Genomic DNA, 18154 nt, shown 5'->3' with positions numbered 1-18154 from the left:
TGGTAGAGAGCTCAGCCCATCAAACCACCAGTCCCCTATGTCTGTGAGCACATCAGCAACCATCGAGGTGCTGGAGCCCAACACACCTGCATTCTCCAATAGCTCCTCAAGGGGACTCTGCATATTTCTTTCATTTTTTTAAATTAACTTTTTAAAAATCAGCTATATCAAAAAAATTAAAACATACAATAAAAAAAATTACAAACAAACCATAACAAGGTAGTCCAACATGTTCCTAGTCTACCCCAAAAAAATAACCTAATATAGAAACATTTCTGTGAACTTGTTCCTACTACACCCATCAGAAATTAACAAACCATAGTCATTCCTGGGCATTTGCAGAATGTTAAATTTACCCACAATAGCTTATCTGTTCTTATTGGGTTATCATTCCCCCTTCATTAATTGCTCTTTATCGCTAGTTCCCCTACATTCTACATTATAAACCATTTATTTAAGGATGTGTTGTTTAACTTCCAGGAGTTTGTGAATTTTCTAAGTCTCTGATGGTTATTGACTTCTAATTGTATTCCATTGTGGTCAGAGAATGTGCTTTGACTAATTTCAGTTTTTTTAAATTTATTGAGGCTTGTTTTATGTCCCAGCATATGGTCTATTCTGGAGAAAGTTCCATGATCACTAGAGAAGAATGTGTATCCTGGTGATTTGGGATGTAATGTTTTATATACGTCTGTTAAATCCAATTCATTTATCCGATTGTTTAGATTTTCAATTTCCTTATCGGTCTTCTGTCTGGTTGATCTATCTATAGGAGAGAGTGATGTGTTGATGTCTCCCACAATTATTGTGGAAACGTCTATTGCTTCCTTTAGTTTTGCCAGTGTTTGTCTCATGTATTTTGTGGCACCATGATTGGGTGCATAAACATTTATGATTGTTATTTTTCCTTGTTGAATTGCCCCTTTTATTAGTATGTAGTGGCCTTCTTTGTCTCTCATAACATCCTTGCATTTAAAGTCTATTTTATCTCAGATTAATATTGCTGCTCCTGTTTTCTTTTGGCTGTAGCTTGCATGAAATATTTTTTCTATCCTTTCACTTTCAATTTCTTTGTGTCTCTGTGTCTAAGATGAGTCTCTTGTATGCAACAGATTGATGGTTCATATTTTTTGATCCATTCTGCCAATCTGTATCTTTTAATTGGGGAGTTTAATCCATCTACATTCAATGTTATTACTGTGAAGGAATTTCTTGAGTTACCCATCCTATCCTTTGGTTTATGTTTGTCAGATATATTTTTTCCCTCCCTCTCGTATTATCCTTTAATGAACCAATATTGAAACTCTTTAGTACTGAACCTTTCTCCATCTCTCTCTCTCCTTTCTTTGTTTCTCTGTCGGTAGGGCTCCCTTTAGTATCTGAAGTAGGGCAGGTCTTTTATTAGCAAAATCTCTCAACATTTGTCTGTCTGTGAAAAATTTAAGCTCTTCCTCAAATTTGAAGGAGAGTTTTGCTTGGTTGGAAATTTTTCTCTCTTAGAATTTTAAATATGTCATGCCACTGCCTTCTCGCCTCCATGGTGGCTGCTGAGTAACCACTACTTAGTCTTATGTTGTTTCCTTTGTATGTGGTGAATTGCTTTTCTCTTGCTGCTTTCAGAACTTGCTCCTTCTCTTCAGTATTTGACAGTCTGATCAGAATATGTCTTGAGGTGGGTTTATTTGGATTTATTCTATTTGGAGTTCACTGGGCATTTATGCTTTGTGTATTTATATTGTGTTGAAGGTTTGGGAAGTTTTCCCCAGCAATTTCTTTGAATACTCTTTCTAGCCATTTACCTTTCTCTTACACTTCTAGGACACCAATGAGTCTTACAGATGGACGTTTTATATTATCTATCATATCCCTGAGGTCCATTTTGATTTTTTCAATTTTTTCCCTATTCTTTCTTTTGTTCTTTCATTTTCCGTTCTGTGGCCCTCAAGGTCGCTGATTTGTTGTTCGGCTTTCTCTAGTCTTGTGCTATGAGTATCCAGAATCTTTTTAATTTGGTCAGCAGTTTCTTTTATTTTCATAAAATCATCTATTTTTTTATGTACTCTTGCAATTTCTTCTTTATGCTTTTCTAGGGTCTTCTTCATGTCCTTTATATCCTGTGCTATGTTCTTCTTCATGTCCTTTATTTCCTGTGCCATGCTCTCATTGTTTGTCTTTGGTTCTTTGTTTAATTGGTCCAAGTACTGTGTCTCCTCTGATCTTTGGAATTGGGTGTTTGGGTTTGGGTTCTCCATATTGTCTGGTTTTATCATATGCTTAAAATTTTTCTGTTGTTTTTGGCCTCTTGGCGTTTGCTTTACCTGATAGGGTTCTTTTAGGATGTGTAGGATTATTCAAAGACTCATCTCTAATTTGTCAGATCTACAGCTTGGTGGTGTACACTGTCTCTAACTAACCAGCAGATGGCGTCCGTGAGTTACCTATTCCCCTCAAGTCAGTTCTCCCCAACTTTGTCTTTGTGGCGTGTGGGGGTCTAATTCTTGTGGGGTCCAATTGGTGCACCAAGTTTGGGTATGTTGTTGGTGCTGTCCGCCCTGAATGTGGGGCGTGTGTCTGAGTGGTTAGGGAGGGAGGGCAGCTTTAATAATCAAACCTCCCAGGTGTTCCTGGAGATTTAAGGCTGTTGCAAGAGTCTAAACCTTCATTTTAGTCTCGCCACAGATTGTCTCTGCCACTGACCCACAAGTCCTTGGTATTGGTGTATGGTCCCTGGGATTTCCTCTGCTGAGGGAAGGTTGTGCTACGTCACATGTGCACGCTGTCCCTCAAGGGAAGTTCTGGGCCACCGGGCCATGTAGGTGTGTACCCAGCCTGCTGTAAGGATGGCTGAATGGGGTGTGTTAAGTTCCCACTTTTTGCACAGCTCCACTTTCGCCTCTCCAGGATAATTAGCTGTGGGTGTGTGACAGGCTATTGTCCACACCCGATATTGTGGCGCGTGCACGTGATGCTGGAAACACTTCCTGTCACACTGGGTTTTTTGGCGTGGCTCTGGGTTGTGGCACTGGTGCTGGGCAGGAGTGTTCCCAGCCCGCCGAGAAGATGGCTGCAAGGGGCGTGGTTACTTTCCCCTTTTGGCTAACCTCTGCCTCCCTCGCTTGGAGACAATTAGCAATGGGTGCGCAAAAGGCTGTCTTCCACACCAGATATTGAGGCATTCGCACAGCCCGTTCCTGCTGCGCTTCACTGTGCGGTTCTCAATGCCGTATCTGCAGCCGCTTTGGGGCTTTTTTAAAAAAGAACTAGTCCACCTCCAAATGCCAACCCACGGTTTCCCCACACTGCTGCCAGATACTCAGCAGGCTTACTCACTTGTTTAAGAACACAGGCTCCCAGTTTCACCAAGTGCACGGTCCCTGTATATTTAGCTGACCTTGTCCAGCTGGTGCATCACTGAAACTGGTGTTCTGGGTCACTTTCTGTCTTTTATCTAGTATTTTTCATGGAGGTGTTTTTTTGCCCTGTTTCTCCTAGCCGCCATCTTAGGTTCTCCCCCACTCCCTTTCTTGAATTTCGTATGAATTCATGAATTAATTTAGTATTCAATATGTTATATTCCATTATTATTATTCAGTTGGAAATTGTTTTGAATTTGGCCATGGGGAGTCTTTTCGTGCTGGTGTCTATGTCCTTTTGACATGAGCCCGTCAGGTTTTGAGCATGTCCTTGCTTTCTGGCACAAAAAGATGTCTCAGGCTCACATTGTACTTTTGGGGCCTTGATCTGGAATCCGCCGTTTCTCCAAAGAACTCTGATTCTTTTTAATTGGGAGTGGCATTTAGAAACCAAGATCTGAGCTCTTAAAAGTGCACATTGCTCCTGGAGTATTATGGCTTCTAGGCCCTTTTAAAGGGTAAAACTAGGAATAAGGGTTTTTGTTTTGTTTTGTTTTTTAAATTATGATGTTATAATGGTACTTCTATAAGTACAGGGTGTTTCTTCTCCCATTCCAAATTCCATGTTTGAATCGCCATTCTCCCATAGTGAGAACCTTGTTTCCCAAAAAATGTTAGTATTTATTCTTTTTCTCTAATCTATAACATAACACAAATCATTTCAGAATTATCATATATATCAAAGCCACAAAAAAATAACAAATAGATTAAGAAAGTTTAAGACTCCTTTGCAGTTCTTTATTCTCTTAGACTATATATTTTGTTCTTAAAACACCCGCTGAGGGTTTACAGTGTATTGTGTTGAAGATCTACTTGAAAATCTTACTTTTCATATGGTTATGTTATAAATATGGTATATCATTTGTTTCTTTTTGGATACAGTTTTAGTGACTTATCCTCTTCCTTATCAGTTTAATTTTGTTTTATAAATATGTAAATATTTAACATGGTTCAAAAACCAATAACCATATAAAAATATATATACTTGGAAGTCTGACTCCTCTCCCTATCCCTTCCACTGTGTTCCCACCTGTCATTTCCCCATAAGTAACCATTTTCATTAGTTTCTGCTTTATCCTGTGTTCCTTTTTGCAAAAATAAGAACACACACATACATATATGTTCATATTTCCCCCTTTTACATTTTGTCTTTTTCACTTAGAAGCATATCTTTGAAATCAATCCATACTAGTTCTTCCATATAATTTCTTAGATATCTTCCTCATTCTTTTTTTCTGTTGCATAGTACTTCATGTGCATTTATCACTGTTTATTTAAACAGTGTAATGTGAATGGCTATTTAGGTTATTTTGCTGTTAAAAAGTGTGCTGTAAATGGAAAGTGATGTCAGCAAGAGGGCAGAGTAAGAAGAATCAAAATTCTGTTCCACCACAGAAATACTGAAAACAAGCGGTAACTGACAGAATCAATTTTCTCAGAGCTCAGGAAAACTGTCAAAATGTTCCAAAAAGAAGTGAATGTTGAATGAAGAAAAGGTAATATAAAAATAGTAGGAAAAGTATGTGGTGCCTTTACTAGCCCTTCTTCCACCCCTTATCTAATTCGGCGGGGCACTAGCTCACACTCCCAGTACAGGTCGCTGGTCCAGGGATGGGAAGGGGGCAGAGCAAACTTAATGCCCATTTGGGTTGCATGTATATCTGTACCAGTCTATCTGGTAGCAGCCTGAGTCCAGGTAGTGTTGAATCCAAGATGCTAATCTCTGTCTTGCTTGTCCCATAAATTATTCTGGACATAGAAAGTGGCTGGGCAGGGCTGCTAAAACACTAGGAGTGGGGGTGGAACCAACCAAAAGCAAGCTCACAGCTACCTCTGGCAAATGGTTACTGGTTGAGACATACAATGTAGTTCCCAGGAAGAGGATGAAAGGCTGCAAATTTCCTGGGGGAAGTGGGTATTCAGAGTATCTGTGTATATTTATGGGGGAATTTATGTAGCCTCACCACATACGAAGGGCAAGTTGCTTGCTTAGGGAAGACATGAGAGGACCTTAGGCTTTTGCCTCAGGCTGTTCTTTAGGTTTACCATTGGCTGGTTAAGAGCTGAAGGCCAGTATCAGTACAGTGCCAATCTGCAAAGACTGGGAAAGATGATTTCCTTTTTTCTTTTTCTTTTTTCCTTTAGTTAGTTCCTGGCAATCAAGGAAATCTGTCTTAACTCTAGCTGAATAGAAGCTTAAGGAACAGAGACTTCAGTGATTATATATGTCAAAGGGTATAGTCTTTGTGTTTATAATTTGGAAAAATTGCTAAGGAAAGAGGCTACTGTAGCCTTTAACAATAAGAAGGTTAAAAAAGAAAAAGAAAAGAAAATAAAAAACCTTAGGGAAGGGGAAAATTTTTATTTCCAGTACTTTAAAATATTTAAATATCCAGATTTTAACAAAAAGTCATAAAGCATACAAAGAAACAGAAGATGGTCCATGCAAAGGGCCAAAATAAAGGGTCAGAAACCAGCAATGAAGAAGCCGAGACACTGGACATAAAGGACAGACTTTAAAAGAAAAGTCTTAAATATGCTCAAAGAGCTAAAGGAAAACATGGACAAAGAATTAAAGGAAATCAGGAAAATGATGTATGTTCAAAATGAGAATTTCAATGAAAAGATAGAAATTATAAAAAGTAATGATATAAAAATTCCAGAGCTGAAAAGATATAATAGCTGAAGTGGAAAAATTCCCTAGAGGGAATTTACTAAAAGAGAATTAACGACAAGAGAGCTGGAGTAGCTATAGTATTATCAGCTAAAATAGACATTAAGTAAAAAAGTGATACAAAGGGCGAAGAAGGACATGCATACTGATAAAAGGATCAATTCAATGAGGAGACTTCACATTTATAAATATATATGCACCTAAATATACGAAGCAAACATTGACAGATTTGAAGTAAGAAATGGACAGTTTTGTAATACACCACTTTCAGTAATGGCTAGAACATCTAGACAAAAGATCAGTAAGGAAATGGAAGACCTAAATAATACTAAAAACAACTAGACCCAAAAGACATATGTAGAATACTTTACCCAACAACAGCATAATTCATGTTCATCTCAAGTGCACATGGATCATTCTCCAGGATAGACCATATATTAAGTCACAAAAACAAATCTCAATAAATTTAAAACTATTGAAATCATAAAATTATCTTCTCCGACCACAACGGGAATGAAGCTAGAAATCAATAACAAAAGAAAAATTAGAAAATTCAAAAATATGTGGATATTAAACAATGCACTCTTAAGCAATATGTCAAAGAAGAAACCACAAGAGAAATTAGAAACTATGTTGAGATGCATGAAAACAAGAACACAACATACCAAATCTCAAGGGATGCAGCAAAGGCAGTGCTCAGAGGGAAATTTATAGCTTTAAATGTTTGTATTAAAAAAAAAAAAAGATCTTAAATCTTTAACCTTAATTCACTGAAGAAACTAGAAAAACAATAGCAAGTTAAACCCAAAGTGAGCAGAGGGAAGGAAATAACAAAGATTAGAGTGGAGATAAATGAAATAGAGAATAGAAAAACAATAGATTCAATGAAGCCAAAAGTTGGTGTTTGAAAATATCAATAAAATTGACAAACTTTTAGCCAGACTGACAAACAAAAAGAGAAGGCACAAATAACTAAAATCAGGATGGAAGTGGGGACGTTACTACTGAACTTACAGAAATAAAAAGGATTTTAAAAGGATATTGTGAATAATTGTAAGCCAGCAAAGTACATAACCTGGATGAAATGGACAAATTACTATACACACAGACAACTTGCACTGACTCAAGAAGAATTAAAAGATCTCAACAGACCAATGATAAGTAAAGAGATTGAATCTGTAATCAGAAATCTTCCAACAAAGAAAACCCTGGGACCAGCTGGTAAATTTTACCAAACATTCCATGAAGAATTAATACCAATCCTGTTCAGACTCTTCCAAAAAACTGAAGAGGAGGAAACACTCCTAATTCATTCTATGAGGCCAGCATTGCTGTAATATCAAAGGCAGATAAAGACAACACAAGAAAAGAAAGTTGTAGAACAGTATTCCTCATGAATAGAGATGCAAAAGTCCTCAACAAAATACTAGCAGACCAAATCCACAGCACATTAGAAGGCTTATACACCAAGGCCAAGCGGAATTAATTTAGGAATTCAGGAGTAGTTGAACATAAAATCAATCAGTGTAATACACCACATTAATAGAATGAAGGAAAAGAAGCCCATGCTCATCTCAGTTGATGCGGAAAAGACACTTTACACAATACAGCACACTATTGATAAAAACATTCAGAAAAACTAGGACTGTGAGAGAGCTTCCTCAACATGATACAGAAGTGTATGAAAAACCCACAGCTAATATTGTTCTCAATAGTGAAAGACTGAAAGCGTTTCCCCTTAGGTCAGGAAAAAGACATGGATGCCCATTTTCACCACTAGTATTAAACACTGTACTGGAAGTTCTAGCCAGAGTAATTAGGCAAGAAAAATAAAAGGCATCCAAATTGGAAAAGAAGTAAAATTATCTCTACTTGCAGATGACATATCTTATGTGTAGAAAGTTTCAAAATATCCACAGAAAGCTACTTGAGCTAATAATTGAATTTGGTAAAGTGGCATACAGATCAACATGCAAGAATTAGTTGTGCTTCTGTGTACCAGCAATGAGCAATGTGAAGAGGAAATCAAGAAAACAGTGCTATTTAAAGTAACATCTAAAATAATAAAATATCCAGGAATAAACTTAAACAAGGATGTAAAAGACTTGCACAGTGAAAACTACAAAACATTGCTGAAATAAATTAAAGTCTTAAATAAATGAAAAGGCACCTTATATTCTTGGATTAGAAGACTCAGTGTTAAGATGTCATTATACCAACCAAAGCAATTTACAGATTCAATGCAATCCTGATAAAATTCCAGCACCTTTTTTTGCAGCAATGGGAAAGCCATTTATCAAATTCATATGGAACAGGCGTGCCCCATGGAGATGCTCCTGCAGCACCTAGAGCACTTCTCTGAGGTTCTGGCGGTCTCCTGTATGACCCGCACCTGGGACCCAAAGACTGCGTGCCGGGCCCTGTAGTGGGCTCGCTATCTGTGCCACATCCACTGGTGCTTTGGCTGCCATGGCCGCATTCGTAAGGCTCTAGAGCGGCAACTGCACAACTTGTGGAGGCTGGAGGATGGTCCTGGGCCCCTTCCAGTCTCCCGGCTGACGAACTTCCAGTCCCTGGGGCACTGTGACACCCTGCTGTCTCTGCGACTGCTAGGGAACCGAGCTCTCCGGCATGCCGCCAGTCACCACCTACTGCAGCAGCTTTTTCCGGGCCCCAGCTACTCGGACACCAACCAGGAGACACTCCAAGACGTCCTGGCCTGGCTCGCCCGCCGCTGTTCCGCCGTCCATGTGCAGCTGTTCAACGGCTACAGAGAGAATCTGGTCCTTCAGGAGGACTCGCTGATAAAGACCCAGGCGGAGCCGCTGCTGGAGCGCCTGCAGGAGGTGGGGAAGGCTGAAGTGGAGGGCCCCAGCAGGTTTCTCAGCCTCCTGTGGGAGCGCTTGCCTCAGAACAACTTCCTAAAGGTGGTAGCGTCCATGCTGTTGCTGCTGCTGTCCTTCTCTGCCCAGTCCGGTAGAGAGGAGTTTGAAATGGACAGCCCCAAAACACCCAGAGAGGGGGGTCAGGAGCTGGTCCATTGGCTTCTCGAGAAGTCTGACATCAGGACTGCCTTTTGCCGCAACGTCCCCGCCAGGCTTTTGGCTTCAGTGGCAGGGTGCCACCCAAGACTCTCCCGGGTCTGTTTGAGTCTGCTAACTGACTGGGGTCATCTGCAGTACGACCTACAGAAGGGCACGTGAGTTGGAATTGAGTCCCAGGATGTGCCCTGGGAGGAGTTGTACGACAGGTTTCAAAGCCTCTGTCAGTCCCCTTCACCTCTGAAAGATGAAGTTTTGACTGCCCTCAAGTCCTGTAAGGTGCGGGATGGAGATTTAGAAGTCTACGGTGTTAGCATCTGGAGAGACCTATTATTAGCTCTTGGGTGTGATGCATGATACTACATTTGGGAAAAGACAGTTTCTAGGTCTCAGCCCAGTTCTCCATGGGCAACATTCTGTTAATTGATCTCTTGAACATATGGGTAACATAATTAAAAATTTAATGTTCTCAACAACAACAACAACAACAAATTCATATGGAACAGCAAGGGGCTCTGAATAGCCAAAACCGTCTTGAAAAGGAAGAACATAGTTGAAGAACGTACTCAACTGAAATTCAAAACTCACTATAAAGCTACAGTAATCAAAACATTGTGTTACTGGCATAAGACAGACACATATACCAATGGAATAGAATTTATAATTCAGAAATAAACCCACACTTCTCTAGCCAATTGATTTTCACCAAGGGTGTCAGGTCCCCTCAATAGGAAAAGATCTCTCTTCAACAACTGGTGCTGGAAAAATTGGATATCCACATGCAAAATAATGAAATTGGACCCCTACTGAAACTGTGTGTAAAAATTAACTCCAAATGGATCAAGGGCCTAAACCTAACCATGCAGTTGTTATGAGAAGACGTAGGAGAAATTCAATAGGACCTTCTATTAGGCAATAGATTCATAAATATGACAGTAAATGCGAAAACAACAAAAGAAAAAATAGGTAAATTGGACTTCATCAAAATTAAATTCTTTTATGTGTCAAAGGACATTAATAAGAAAGTGAAAAAGAATGGGGGAAAATATTTGGAAATTATGTATTTGACAAGGGTTTAAATCCAGAATATATAAATAACTTATAAAATCAATAACAAAAAGACAAGTATCCTAATTTAAAAAGGGGGAAGGATTTGAGTAGATATTTCTCCAAAGAAGATATGCAAATGGCCAATAAACACATGAAAAGATGCTTAACATCATTAGCCATTTAGGGAAATGCAAATCAAAACCGAATGAAATACTACTTCATACATACTAGGATGGCTATTGCTTAAAAAAAAAAAAAGGCAAAATAAATGTTGATGAGGAAGTGGAGAAATTGCAACTTGCATGCATTTCTGGTAGAAATATAAAATGGTGCAGCTGCTGTACAAAACAGTTTGTCAGTTCCTCTCAAAGTTAAACAGAATTACCATGTGACTTGGCAATTCCACTCTGTCATTTTCTTAGTTTGCTAGGGGTGCCATAAGAAATACCATAGAGTGATAGGCTTCAACAACAGGAATTTATTTTCTCACAGTTTTGGAGATTACAAAATCCAAAATCGAGGTATCGGTAGGCTGTTATTTCTCGAAAGTCTGTAGCATTTGGTGGTGGTTTGCTGGCAGTCCATACTCAGTCTCTGCCTCCGTCACATGGCCATCTGTCCCCTCTGCCTCTTGTATATTGGATTATGGCCCACCCTGATTCAATTTTTCTCACCTTATCTAATAATATCTTCAAAGATCTTTTTTATAAATTGGCTCACATGAACTGGACTGGGGATTAAGACTTGAACATGTCTTTGTGAGGGATATGATTCAAGCCACAACAGTTATATACCCCAGAGAATTGAAAGCAGGAACTCAAGTGGATACATGTACACCAGTGTTCATGGCATTATTCTCAGTTGCCAAAAGGTGAAAACAACCCAAGTGTCCATCAGCAGATGGATACAAAATGTGGAATATTCATATATTAGGTATTATTCAGCCATAAACAGGAATAGATTTCTGACATGTGCGACAACATGGATGAACCTTGAAAACATTACACTGTGTGAAATAAGCCAGACAGAAATGGATAAATGTATTATTCCACTTATATGGAATATCTAGAATAAGCAAATTCATATAGAGACAAAGTAGATTAGAGATTACTATGGGCTGGGTGGAAGGGTAATAGGAAGGTGATGTTCAGTAGGTGTGGCGTTTCTGTTTGGGCTAATGAAAAAGTTGTAGTAGTGGAAGGTGGTGATGGTAGCAAAACATTGTAAAATTAATGCCACTGAATAGTATGCTTAAATATGATTAAATTGGCAAGTTTTGTGTTATACATATGTTACCATAATGTAAAAAATTATGCTATAATGAATGACTTTGTACACGTTTGTTTTTGTATTATAGGAAGTGTGTCTTTTGGGTAAATTCTTAGAAATGAGGTTGCATGCATGGTTTGGTTGTCTGTTAACAAATTTCCCTCCAAAGGTTGCAGCAATTTGTACTCCCACCGTTAGTGTCTGAGTAATTTATACCTATTTTCTCTCAATATGTAGACGTAGGATAGCTTTTTGATAAAAGTTTTTTATATTTTTATACTTTTTGATAGAAAAGCAGTGAAGCAGTTGATAGCTTTTTGATATGGTTATCCTATCCTGGAACATGTCTGATTTTGTGTCTTTATGGGGTGTTTTATGTTTTCCTCATAAAGTTTTACTCATTTCTTTTCAGGTTATTCCAAAGTTCTTTATCTATTTTTTGCTGTTTATAAATGGATTTTTTCCCTTCCATTATATCTTCTTGCTGTTTTTTGTTTGTATGTATGAGGGTGATTAATTTTGACTGATAATTTCAGAGTGCTGAATCTTTTTATTTTATCATTTGATTTTATTATTGACCTATTGTTTATCCAAGATGATGTTAGCATATTATCTGTCTCTTGTCTTATTGCATTAGATAAATCCTCCCGATACAGTTTCAGGTATCAGGGAGACAGAAACCTTTTTTGCTTTGTTCTATATTTCAGTATAATTCTAGTATTTTCCCATTAAGTAAGACACTGGGTTGAGGGCTGATATATATATATATATATATGTATATATCTATGTCTATGTCTATGTCTATATCTATATTTATGTATAATTGTTAAAGAAATGTCAATCTGTTCTTTTCTTATTGCATGTTCTTTATTAGGACTGTTGAATTTTTATGAGGTTTTTTTTTTTTTACAACTATGTAGCTAATGGTATGATTTTTCTCTTAATTTCTATTACTATGTTAAATTATATGAATGGTTTCACTAACAGGAGACCATCCTTACATTCCCCAACTTGGTCATGATTATTTGCTTAAAGTCTTAAGTTATGTTTGCTAATATTTTATTTAGGATATTTACATCTATATTCATTGGAAGATTGGTCCATTGTTTTTGTTTTTATATTATCCTTATCAGGTTTGTAAAAAACTTGGAAATTTTCCTTTTTTTTCTGTACTCTGGAAAAATTTATGCAATATTGTGATTATCTGGTCTTTGAAGGTTTGATAGAATTTTCATGTGAAACTATCTGGTGTTTTTTTTTTTTTTCTGTAGAATAAGTTCTCTTTCTTCTTCTTCTTCTTATTTTTTTTATTTTTATTGAGATTGTTCAGATACCATACAATTATCCAAAGATCCAAAGTGTACAATCACATGCCCCTGGGTACCCTCATACATCTGTGCATCCATCACACTTAATTTTTGTTCAATTTTTAGAAACTTTTCATTACTCCAGACAAGAAATAAAGTGAAAGATGAAAAAAGAAAAAAAGAAAAGGAAACTCTAATCCTCCCCTATCCCTAACCAGCCCCCCTCATTTGTTGACTCGTAGTATTGATATAGTATATTTGTTACTGTTTATGAAAAAATGTTGAAATACTACTAACTGTAGTATATATTTTGTAATAGGTATATAGTTCTTCCCTGTATGTCCCTCTATTATTAACTTCTAATTGTATTGTCATACATTTGTTCTGGTTCATGGAAGTGATTTCTAGTATTTGTACAGTTGATCATGGATATTGCCCACCATAGGATTCAGTTTTATACATTCCCATCTTTTGACTTCCAGCTTTCCTTCTGGTGACATATGACTCTGAGCTTCCCCTTTCCACCTCATTCACACACCATTCGGCGCTGTTAGTTATTCTCACATCTTGCTACCAACACCCCTGTTCATTTTCAAACATTTAAGTTCATCCTAATTGAACATTCTGCTCATACTAAGCAACCACTTGCCATTCTTAAGCCTCATCCTATATCTTGGTACCTTATATTTCATGTCTGTGAGTTTACATATTATAATTAGTTCCTATCAGTGAGACCCTGCAATAATTGTGCTAATGTGTCTGGCTTATTTCACTCAGTATATTGCCCTCGAGGTTTTGTCATCAACCCATTTTTTTTAAATATGGTTTTGTTCACTCACCATACATTCCATCCCAAGTAAATAATTGATGGTTTTCTGCATGGTCATACATTTATGTGTTCACCACCTTCACCACTATCTATATAAGAGCATCTATAGTTCTTCCACAAGGCAGGAGGGAGAGTCAAAGAAAGTAGAGAGGCAAAAGAAAGAGGAAAAAAAAAATGACAGCTAGGAAGCAGCAAAAGGAAAAATAACCTTAAATCAAAGTAGAATAAAGAATCAGACAATACCACCAATGTCAAGTGTCTAACATGCCTCCCCTATCCCCCCTCTTATCTGCATTCACCTTGGTATATCACCTTTGTTACATTAAAGGAAGCATAATACAATGATTCTATTAGTTATAGTCTCTAGTTTATGCTGATTGCATCCCTCCCCCAATGCCTCCCCATTTTTAACACCTTGCAAGGTTGACATTTGCTTGTTCTCCCTCGTAAAAGAACATATTTGTACATTTTATCACAATTGTTGAATACTCTAGATTTCACCAAGTTACACAGTCCCAGTCTTTATCTTTCCTCCTTTCTTGTGGTGTCTCACATGCTCCCCACCTTCCTCTCTCAACCGTATTCATAGTTACTTTTGTTCAGTGTACTTACATTGTTGTGCTACCATCTCCCCAAATTGTGTTCCAAACCACGCACTCCTGTCTTCTATCACCGTGTAGTGCTCCCTTTAGTATTTCCTGTAGGGCAGGTGTCTTGTTCACAAAGTCTCTCATTGTTTGTCAGAAAATATTTTGAGCTCTCCCTCATATTTGAAGGACAGCTTTGCTGGATACAGGATTCTTGGTTGGCGGTTTTTCTCTTTCAGTATCTTAAATACATCACACCACTTCCTTCTTGCCTCCATGGTTTCTGCTGAGAGATCTGCACATAGTCTTATGAAGCTTCCTTTGTATGTAATGGATCGCTTTTCTCTTGCTGCTTTCAGGATTCTCTCTTTGTCTTTGACATTTGATAATCTGATTATTAAGTGTCTTGGCGTAGGCCTATTCATATCTCTTCTGTTTGGAGTACGCTGCGCTTCTTGGATCTGTAATTTTATGTCTTTCATAAGAGATGGGAAATTTTCATTAATTATTTCCTCTATTATTGCTTCTGCCCCCTTTCCCTTCTCTTCTCCTTCTGGGACACCAGTGATACGTACATTATTGTACTTTGTTTCATCCTTGAGTTTCCGGAGACGTTGCTCATATTTTTTCATTCTTTTCTCCATCTGCTCCTTTGCGTGTAGGCTTTCAGGTGTTTTGTTCTCCAGTTCCTGAGTGTTTTCTTCTGCCTCTTGAGATCTGCTGTTGTATGTTTCCATTGTGTCTTTCATCTCTTGTGTTGTGCCTTTCATTTCCATAGATTCTACTAGTTGTTTTTTTGAACTTTTGATTTCTGTCGTATACATGCCAAGTGCTTCCTTTACAGCCTCTATCTCTTTTGCAATATCTTCTCTAAACTTTTTGAATTGATTTAGCATTAGTTGTTTAAATTCCTGTATCTCAGTTGAAGTGTACATTTGTTCCTTTGACTGGGCCATAACCTTGTTTTTCTTAGTGTAGGTTGTAATTTTCTGTTGTCTAGGCATGGTTTCCTTGGTTATCCAAATCAGGTTTTCCCAGACCAGAACAGGCTCAGGTCCCAGAGGGAAGAAATATTCAATATCTGGTTTCCCTGAGGGTGTGTCTTAGAAAATTGCTCCACCCTTTGATGCCTTGGGTCACTGTGCTTTTCTGCCCAGCAGGTGATGCCTGTTAGCCTATAATTCTTGACTGGTGTGAGGAGGTGTGGCCGTGTTCCCCCAGGCTCTGGGGTCTGGTTCTGAATGGAAAGGGCCCCACCCCTTTCCTCCTAGAGAAGACAGACCCCCCAGGTGGAGGTCATTAGCATATCAGTGGTCTCGCTCTCTGCTTGTGCTGTCTCCACCCTTCCCAGAGTCACAGCCCTGGAAACTGAAAATGACTGGGGCTTTCTCCACTGAGCCAAAAAACAAACAGATAGTCCCCTTTGGACCTAGTCCAAGGCGACCCTCCGGCTCTCCCAGGTCAGTCGTCACCCAAAGCCTCTGTCTGTTTTTTGGGGATGCATACCTGTAGTGAGCAGTTCACACTCGCTACTTAAAACCCCAGTTGGAGCTCAGCTGAGCTGTATTCACTTGCTGAGAGAGAGTTTCTCTCTCGCACCATGAGGCTTTGCAGCTCAGGCTATGGGGGAGGGGGTCTCATGGCTTGGTTCCGCAGGTTTTACTTACAGATTTTATGCTGTGTTTTTGGGCATTCCTCCCAATTCAGGTTGGTGTATGATGAGTGGATGGTCTCGTTTGTCCCCCTGCAGTTATTCTGGATTATTTAGTAGTTGTTTCTGGTTTTTTGTAGTTGTTCCAGGGGGACTACTTAGCTTCCACTCCTCTCTATGCCGCCATCTTGCCTGAGTCTCTCTCTCTTTCTTATTTTGAAATTGGTCTGTTTAAACTTTCTATCTCTACTTAGATCAATTTTGGTAAATTGTAATTTCCCTGGGTATTATCCATTTCATTTAACTTTTCAGATTCATTTGCATGGAATTGTGCAAAGTAGTCTCAAGATTTCTTTGAACTTTTTAACGAAGGATAACATACGTATAGGAAAAAATGCATCAACTGTACTTGTTCAAGTCTTATGGTTTTAAAAAATGGCCTGTATTTTCAATGATTATTTCCATCTCTCATTTCTTATTTTATACATTTGGGTTTTTTCTCACACTCCACCCCTGCTCTTTTTTCTTAAATTAGCTGTCAATCTGTATATCTTACTGATTTTCTCCCAGAGATCTAGAATTTTAATTTATATACTAGTGTCTTCTGTTTGTCACTTAAATGCAGCCACATAAGTATGTCCAGACATAACCAACAGGAAAGTGTCCAGCTAATTGACAGAATCATGAGAACGGATCAATAACTATTGTTATAAGCTGTTAAGTTTAGGGATCAATTATTACATAGCATTAGATAACTCGTACAGTAGCTTATAATTTAGTTTTGATTTTTTAGATGATTTTTTCTCCTAAGTCTGTCAACTCTGATTTTGTTTTCCCAATATTTGTCCATTTCTTACTTAAGCTTTTACAGTTCTGATTTGAGCTGTATTTATTCAAATTTGCAAATACTTCCTTAAGAATATTAAATTGGCATAGAGTGGTCTACCTTGTGTCTGTGTTGTGGGGGAGAATTTTCCTCAGATAAAATATTTGGTTCTTGTTTTTTCTTTTCTTTTCTTTTCTTTTTATAGTAGCTTTGTATAGATTTTATCTATTGTATTCTGTTCATTTCAAAATCTCTTTATATTCTTGGACCAGCAGTAGTAGGTACTCTGTATGTAGACAGGACAGAGGGTTTGGGGTGGCTTATTAGATTTGATAGTTTAAGAACACTCTCTTCTGTTAGCATAATAAAGTGATGCTTCTTTTATTGAAGGTATCTTTTGTGGGGGGATGACAGGGAGGGATTATTATTTTGTCTGTTCTGAAATTATAATTCTTCTGTTTCTGCAAGACCCTTAATTTCCACTCACACATACCTGCCCGCATTTGCCACTAAATCTCTGAGAGGGTCCTCCCTACCAAGTTTCTACCTTCTAACCCTCAAAAATGGTGCCTTATTCTGAGATTGTTATACCTGTTTCTACATATTTTTAAGCCTGTTCCATTTGATTCCCTATTAGCTGGGCTCTGAAAAGCTGAATTTGAATGTGTTTCAGTATTTCCCATTCAGAGTATACCTTATTCTTTCTGGGAATGATATTAACTGTGCGCCACCACCCCTAAGTTACCACTCCCTCACTTCTCTTTCCACCTAGTTACTACTTGCCCTTTTCTGCTCAAGCATAGGTTCTGGAGCTTGATCTTTCCTCTTATATGTAAATTGAAGTTTGCAATAATTTCAATCTCTTAGTTGTGCTTTACCTGTGGGTTATGGGTGATTTTGTTTGCGCCAAGTTTTTGGAGGGTATGTAATGAGGTTAGAATTTAGGTGGCTACAATTATTCTATAGGAATGCCTCAATTTTAACTACTTTTATGACTTTCTAAGGTACAAAATGTCTGACTTTAAAATGAAGTTTTAATTTCAACCTGGTGGCTGTTGGTCATCAGGAAGTAAACTTGGGTAAGCCTTTAGAATATTTTGAAGTATGTTATGCCATTTGTCTCCACCCTAAATAGTCTCTTGCCAGTGTACTCTTTTTGGGGCCTTGAGTTTCTTTGCTTTTCAAAATAGCCTTTCTCGTTCCATTTGCAGACCATAATCATTTTTCCACTGTTGTCAAAGTACTATTTACTACTCTATGTACTTTCTTACTTGCAGTGAATAGAGAATTGGAAATTTGTATAACACATCTTGTTAGATTGGGTATGACATTAGAATAAAATGGACCAAATGAAAGCCTGGGGGCCTCTTTGAATGCCAGAGCTTTATTTAGGGCTGGAATCTTCTCAGAATGTCTGTTTACTTATTAAGTAGCAGTTTTCACCTTATTTCCAGTTCTTTATCATGTTCTAGTTCAGATAGTTAAGCTGTTGGTAAGTAATCTAAAA

General features: G+C 38.0%; 1 protein-coding gene and 1 pseudogene across 4 annotated transcripts in view; both read left to right on the top strand.

The window, feature by feature from the left end:
* Positions 1–18154, top strand: part of APLF (aprataxin and PNKP like factor) — a 145558-nt gene that overhangs the window by 7540 nt on the left and 119864 nt on the right. The gene's annotated exons all lie outside the window — the stretch shown is intronic.
* LOC119512748 lies at positions 8358–9485 on the top strand (annotated as a pseudogene).

Source organism: Choloepus didactylus, chromosome 17, assembly GCF_015220235.1.
Source record: "Choloepus didactylus isolate mChoDid1 chromosome 17, mChoDid1.pri, whole genome shotgun sequence".
In the NCBI taxonomy this organism is placed as follows: domain Eukaryota; kingdom Metazoa; phylum Chordata; class Mammalia; order Pilosa; family Megalonychidae; genus Choloepus; species Choloepus didactylus.
This window is presented reverse-complemented; position numbering and strand designations above follow the sequence as displayed.